This window comes from Rhinatrema bivittatum, chromosome 3 (genome assembly GCF_901001135.1).
Source record: "Rhinatrema bivittatum chromosome 3, aRhiBiv1.1, whole genome shotgun sequence".
Taxonomy (NCBI): domain Eukaryota; kingdom Metazoa; phylum Chordata; class Amphibia; order Gymnophiona; family Rhinatrematidae; genus Rhinatrema; species Rhinatrema bivittatum.
Window position 1 is genome coordinate 53,235,714 of NC_042617.1, and position 8,065 is coordinate 53,243,778.

Here is an 8,065-nt window from a genome sequence, read left to right on the forward strand (position 1 = left end):
AGCTATGTGTCAATAAACTAAGCTTAGCTCCAGTTGTTTTGCTACCTTTTTATGATACCCAGTATCTTCTTTTTTGCTCTTCTCACTATTTGCCCCAGAATTCTCTCTCTTTCCAGCCCACTCTCACCCACATAGCTTCTTCTCTGATTCCAGTCTGCACATTTATTCAGTGTCCATTCCCTTCTTTTTGGGGGAGCTTTGTCTGAAAAAATGGGTAGGTGGTACCTGAAGGTTTCAGGGGGGTTTGCTGCTGCTCTCCCAGTCCCCACCACCCAATGGAAGAACTGGCCTGACAGGTATATAAGCATTAAATACCACTTGTCAACAACAATGTGCCATACTATCTGCTTTTATCCCGTGTTTATATCTATATCCATCCCTCTCTCCCTCTCTCTATATTATGTAATATAATTTTCTCTAGTCATAATTTTTAGAAAGACAGAATATCATTATTCTCTGTAGTGTAAAATTTAATTGTTGATAACTCAATGAATTTTGAACTGAACTGCGGAGTGAAGTGTCAACAAACAAGCTGTAAGTGATTCCTTTTTATTGAGCTAACAATAGGAAACCCCTTCCTCACAGGTGGGGAAGAAAGATCAAGCTGCCACTGAAATGAAGTGCAGCAGGAAGAAGCAGTGAGCCACCGACCTGGGAAGTCAGAGCCAGGCTGAGAAGCTGTTTAAACACCTCTTGAAGAGGTACAAGTCAGAGTCTCATGTTAGGAGATTTGCATATAACAGCCCCCATGACCGTTACTGATGAATTTGTGAAATATCACGTCACAAACAAATATTGGCAAAGTCTTAACTTGTAGAACCTGGACTAAACGAAGGATTTGTGATGGAAATATGTATTTAATGTCAACCTTTTCAAACAAATAGATTATCATCCTAACCAAATTAGGGAGGGAGGGTGTAAAACCCTTGGGTACCTGGTTTTCCCAAACTGAAAACAGTAGAAAAAAAAAAAGATTTGAAGGTTGCAAATATCTTTTGAAGCAGTGTGCTTATATGATGTGGGAGTAAAATTTTCTGAAAAGTTAAAGAGTTGGGTTTTTTTTTTTTTGTGCTTGTTATTTTGTTTGGTTTCTCCATGTTAAGCTTAACTTTTCTGAAATTACTGAAGCCTATAATGCTGGGCAAGCTATAAGCTTTGTTGAAGAATAGATCTAAATAAAAGGGTGCCCTTTTATTAAGAAAGAAAGACTTAAACTGTAGACTGTGCAGAGAGGGCGTGGGTAGATTTAGATCCCCAGCAGCTGATTGAGAGGAAATGTCAGGTTCCCCAGGAGAGTGTGGATCCCAGTGGTGGATCAGTAGGTGGAATCAGGCCCCCCCAGGAAGATGTGGACCTTAACAGAAGATAGGCAGAGTTTGGTCTTTGGAGGAGATGGCAGCAGCAGTCTGGACACAATACATTATTCACCCCCCCCCACCACTGCACTATGACCAGCAGTACCCACTGGCTCAGTTGCATTTCTTCACTTGGGTGAGACGAGATACAGTGGGAAGAAAAAAGGTTGGAGAGTTAAACCCGGATTTTAAAAGGGCTATGCGTGTAAATTTTGGGGTTTACATGCCTGGCTGGGTCTTGTGTGTGCTGCATGCATTTCACATCAGGCCCAGCCACGTACATAAATCCCGGTACGTGCAGAAGTACCAGCCGAGGGAAAAGGGGCGGCCTGTGGGACATGGCCTGGGCGGGGTGGGGGTTGGGCCAGGACAGCACCATTAGCTGCTGTCCCGGGGAGGCGAGCGCTGGCAGCTGGCCGGCACGCACAGATTACTTCTACTCCAGAGGAGCAGTAAGTATTAAAATAAAAAAATTAGGGATAGGGTAGGTTTAGGGAGCGGGGAGGAAGCATAGAGTCAGGTGTGTTAATTGGAGCGGACTGGGAGGGAACTCGGGGAGGCCTGATTGCGTCGCCATGCGTTACTTTGTAAAATTCCCCCTCTGCGCATGCAAGTCGTGGGCTGCCTGCATATGTGGGCACATGTTATAAAACCTGCGCGTCTTTTAAAATCAACCCCTTACTGTATTAGATCAAAGGGAATGCCAGGATTTGTTCTTTTGTATATGGTGGTATTTTGTGGGGACTAACACCCCCTAGTAGCCAAATGTGCATCTGAGGGAGATGCAAAAGAAGTAATGGTCCAAACAAGCAATCATGTTCTGTATACCCTCATGGGCTACCTAGTTCTACCTTTGAACATCCAGGCACTCATCATCTATATCGTTTACATTTTTCCACCACTTGTGCTTCACGAGGTGTGATTTATGTGATAGTGTGCCCATGCCTTAAGTTGCACGTGGGTAAAACTATTCGGCCGGTGCGCACTAGGATCATCGAGCACAGGTCTAATATTCGGACTGGTCGTGAAACAGCTCCTTTGGTGCCCCATTGGTCTCAGCAATCCCATACAGAAGCAGATCTTAAGGTCTTGATCATTGAGGCTGTTTCCCCCACCAGAGCGTGGGGGTAACTTTTCAGAAATTCTATTACGCAGGGAGCAAAAATGGATCTTTAAACTGGACTGTCTAGCTCCCAAAGGTCTCAATAATGAAATAGATTGGTTTCATTTTATTTAGTTATTGCTTTTTCCCCTTTGGTTTACTTGTTCTGTGTTGGTGCTTCCTGATTGGTGTAGAGCTTCGCACCAAAACCCGGTCCTTTAAATGGACGCTACAGTCAGCACTGTCCGCTCTCCTTTACTCTAATTTTGTTCAACAATACATCAGCATTAAGGTATGTGTCTCAGCGTTATTTAAAAGCTAGTCCCTTTTTTACTTGGTCCATTGTAATTTACATGCTTGTATTTCTTGTTTTGATTTACAGTGTTAAATACAATTACTAGTCCCTCCCGACGCAGCTTGGAGCGAAACACGGTTCTGTGTCTGGGAACCTGTTTGAGAACTGTAATTCACTATGTTGAGTTCTGGAGCAGCCGCTTTACTTTGAAAAAATGAAAAATAATAAATGACAACTTGAGAAAAGATTAACTTAATTTCTTGTTTGGACCATTACTTCTTTTGTATCTCCCTCATGTGTGGATAATTTTTTGGAGTGCAAATCTCTTCTCCTTTTTCTGTGTTGGTTGATAAGTTGTAGAAATGTATATCTATATATATATATAATACACATAGAAGGAAGTGGGGTCTGCAGCAGAGGACCAGAAGGCTCATCTGCATAATTTTCCCAGGAGCCTCGGCAGAGGATTCCAAAGTCGTCTAGGTTTCAGCTTTCACAGCTCCTGCATGCTTTCTAACAGCAGAGCACCTAGATGCTGATTTGCATACTTTTCCCAGCAGAGCTTTCTAATGGTCACCGTGTGCCTTCTAGGCTTCAGTTTCACAGCCCTTTTATGCTTTTAAGTAGCAGAAAATCTAGAGACTCATTTATATACTTTTTTTTTTAATTAGTCTTAGTAGAGGATGCTGTAAGTTATCTAGGTTTTAGTTTTCATGGTCCATCTACTCTTTGTAATAGCAGAAGATTTGAAGAAGGATTTGAAAGAAGACTAAAAAGTTTTAGCTTTTATAGTCTAAGTACCTTTTTTAACAGCAGTGAACATGAAGGCTGACTTACATACTTCTCTCTGTAGCAACCAGCAGAGGACACTCTGAGCTATCTAATCTTCAGCTTCCATACTTTTTCTAGCAGCGCTCGTTTGCGTGCTTCTCCCAAGATCTGTACCAGAGGTGAGCTTTCACAGCCTCTGCGCTCTTTCTAGCAGCAGAGGAGCAGAAGGCTCATCTGCATGCTTCTCCTGGACAGTCACAGCAAATGACTTTCCGTGGACACTGCATGATTTCAGCTCCCACAACCCTGCTCTTCTTTCCAGAGTAGTGGAAGGCATGTGCCCAAACACCTCTTTCTATAAATTTTCAACAACAGATTTATGGATTTGATATAACAGAGAATGAGTTCAAAGTAAGGGTCAATGAGGTGTGTAACTAGGTAACTTACCTGTGGTTCTTTCATGTGTAAAATGCGGCTCTTGCCATTTTCCCCCATGGCAACTGGGCAGCGCTGCACAGGATCAAAGGGCTGCTGCTGGAGATAGATACTGGTTCTGGGAGGGCGGAGAGGAGATGCAGGCCGGGGGGGCATTTGTGCTGGACAGAGGGTGGAGAGATGGGGGTTTAAGTAGCACAAGGGGTCAGGTGGGGGTGGAGGAATTTATGCTGGCACTACCGAGAGACGAGGAAAGGTGGGGGTACTGAGAGAAGCTGGTAGGGACAGGATGGGAAGATTGAGGGAGGGAGAGAGAGAGAGACTGGGGCATTGAGAGACTGGTAGGAGGACTTGGAGAAGGACAGAGTGGGGGGGGGGGGGACAGAGAAACTGATGGAGGCAGGATGGGAGGATCGAGAGAGACTGGTCAGAACAGGGTGAGGAAATTGAGAGCGAGAGACTGGTGGGGACAGGGTAGGGATACTGATAGGCAGGGCTTAATTTGTAGGCCAAAAAAGGAAGCGGAGCAGAGGTTGGTTGGGGAGGGAGTAGGGCCAGAACTGGGTGTGAACTCTCTCTCTTTCTCCCCCAAACATACACACGCTCTCTTTCACACACATAGGGGCCGATGCAATAAATGACCACAGAAAACGGGCGCTCAATGTTGAGCGCCCGCTTTTCTAACGCGCGCCCAGCCACCTCTCCTGGGTGCGCGTTTCAATATTTGAATGGGGGGTCGAGCTGCCAAGAGGCGCTAGGGACAAATGTGCACCGCTAGGGACAGAAGGCTGCCATATACTATCGCTGTAAATTAGGTATGCCTAATCCCCCCTGCATTTTGGATTTCTAGAGAACCTTGCGGGCAATTCTAGGTCTTCCACCCCCCCGCCTGCACTTTTTAAAAACTTTTTTTTTTTTACCTTTTGGTTCCTCCAACTTAATATCACCCCGATATTAATTCAGAGTTTGTACTGAAAAGCAGTATTTTCTTCTTTTCTGTACTTTCTTTTAGGCTGCGGGTCGGGTGCACATTTTTTCTTTAGATCTGGGGAGAATAAAAGCCTCATCAACATGCATTTGCATGTAAGGAGCACTATTAGTTTCGCGGGGGGTTGGGCGCACGTTTTGGACGCGCTAATCCCCTTATAGCATGAGGGTGAAAGGGTGTGCATTGGCCCCATAATGTATATGTGAACACACTTTTCACACTCCATTTCTGCGGGAGAGCTGCAACTGATTTACACCATCAGCCCTGCTCCGTTTCATTGGGTCCTGGCAAAAAAGGGTGGCAGATCACCTGCCAGAAATTAAGCGCTGGGTAACAGACACGAAAAGGGTTGAATTAACTAACTCAAGTTTGAAACCTGTGAGCAGTATTACCAGTCATCAAGTGCCTTAATCATTGGCACTGCTGCTCACAAGTCCTTTTTGTGTAGGTTCTTTGCTCTGTAGCGTCTTACCCCTTGCCCCCATTCCTGAAGGACGGGAGGGAAGCGTACTGAGGATCTCTGATGCCCAGGGGCCAATGCATTTGTGTTCTCTCCCTGGGGTCACCCCTCCCCCGCCCCCCATCCTCCTTGTAGAAATGCTTGCGGTCACAGAAAGTCAAACTAATACAAACCCGGGGAAAGAAATGAACTGACAGACTGTTGGGAACACTCAGTCCAGGGGGCAAAAGCTTCCCTGCCTGCAGACAGGCCGCCAACATTGCCCCTTCCATCCGTGGTCGTGCAAGCAACCAAAAACATTCTCTGATAAAGAGGAAGACCAAGAGTCAAGGACTGGGATGTAAAATTTATAAATTCTTCCAAAATTTCCAATTTTTTCCATTTTTGACCATCAGGAGAAAAAAAAAGAAAGAAATCATTCCAAATTTGTCCTTTTTTTTAGAGACCTGCACTCATCACTGCTGCCTCCTTACAGCACACTGCCTGTCCCCTCACCCCATACAAAATAACTGGCCACAAATTAGAAAGAGAAACAGGGAGAGGGAAGCTGAATGGGAAACTCATAAAGCCAGACTCTGCCCGCAGTATAACACTAGAAAAATGAAAACAGATGCACCCAGGGCTGAAGAGACCCCTGCTCTGCCTTCCTAGGCACACCGCCGACAGCATACGCTTCCCGACTTCCTTTTTCATCTGGGCTTACTTCTGCAGCAGGGCCCGGAGTTTTCAGTTATGTGCTGAAAGAAAATACCCCCGGGCGCCCCCTACAGCCTTGGCCCCCTCGCTATGCCTCTGGAGGGCAGGGCTGGATTTGGGAGCAGATTGGCTGCTCTGTCTGCTTCAGGATCACACCACTTTCTCCCTCTTCCATGCAGAATTAGGAGGGGAAGGACTGGATTAAGTAGCACAGTGGCTGTTTTGTCTGTTCCAGGCTCGGCCCTTCCGCTCTTCTTCCCCCCCCCCCCCGTAGGCTGTCGAGGGGAGGGGCTGGAGCAGGACACCCCTGATGCTCTGAAGTCTGAAAAGAAGTGGAGGAACTGCGTGCCGGGCTGTTCCCTCCCACAAATCAAGCCCCGCTGAGAGATACTGGTGACTACTGGGAGAGTCCTCGCTAGGAACCCTGAAGAGCTCTGGGCTCTATTTTCCCCTCCTGCATCTACTCAGAGTGGCCGATGTGTTCCTTGTTTCTGGTGGGGGGGGGGGACGGGGGACGACACCACTGCTCTTCCTCATCCTGCCATGCAAGGGCCGACTCTTCTCTTGTTGTCTGCGCGGCCCCAATGCTCCTCCTCCTTCGGGCCTGCGTTGCTGCCGCTGTTCTTTATTCTGGGCACCTGCAGTTTTCAGGGGTTAGGCCTGGAGACCTGGCAATTCATTCAGAGTTCTGGAGCCTCCAGACCAGATCCGGAGAGTTCCCAGGTATGGTCATCCAGGTCTTGGGCTACCTGCATCTTCCATTACGGTTCAGTTGAAAGGGTGTGTGGGAGAATAACAGAGGTGACGGGACAATAAAACTTTGCAGATGAAATCAATAAAGAAGCCCTGACAGACGTGCCGCAAATGCGCAGTAGAGAGCAGCTCTACCGCGCATGCGCGGAACAGAGAGCTCTGAGCGACGTGCCGTGTATCTCTCTCCATGGAGATGAGAACCAGCGTGAGTTCATCTCTCCATGGAGACGAGAACCGGCGCGAGTTCAGCGCGCGGACAAGGAGTATGGGGGGAGGGTGAATGGTAAGGCGCATGAACACTGGAGGGGAGAGACGAATGCAGAGAGAGAATTGAATGCCAATGGGCATCGACAACAAAACAAGAACATGGACACTGCCCAACGCGCACAAGACACCTCTCGCTCGCAGATCCCGAGCGGCGGTGTTGGCTCCCTCTCCCTGAAGACGAGAACCGGAGCGGACAATGAAACTATAGAATAGGCCGGGGGGAGAGGGAGAACTGGTAGGGCGCACGAACACTGGAAGGGAAAACCGAACGCCAACGAGCATCGATGACAGAACAAGAACACACACGAGAAGCCTCACCAACCCTCTGGGCCGCCTCTCACCTTTGGCTGGAAGCTTCAGCTGCTCTTACGTGTGAACGGGCTTGCAGGAACACCAGGGAGTGGAGGAGGGCTGAGGGACAGGGAAGGGGTCATGAATGAGGTGAGAGGAGAAGGACAGGGAAGATGAGAGGGGATGGAAGGCAAAGGGAAGAGGATATGAGTGAGTAGGTGGAAAGGGTAAGAAGTTGTGGAGAAGAGAGCGGCTCCGGCCGACGTGCCGGTTTGACCGATGGAATCTCGCCCGTTTGAACGGGCCTAACGGCTAATATGATAATAGATGAGAAACCCAATGTCCTTATTGAGTCTTTAAGTGTTTGTTTCAAAGTGTCTCATCATCCTAAATTTAAAATGTTTTCCATTCCTGCGTACACCTGAAGTTCCCTTTAAGTCCCCTGATTGTGAGGCCATTAAGGGAATGGTCTTCCTTTGAGAAATGTTCAGCTTTTGAGCTGTCATTCTGTGTCTATGATGATTGATTCTTGCCCGTAATTTTTGCTTTGTTTCACCAGTACAGCATCCTTTTCACATATGATGTGTTAGGGCTTTTAAAAAAACTGGAAGCCAGTTTCGGGCCCAATTCATCAAGGTCTTTCCCCATAGAC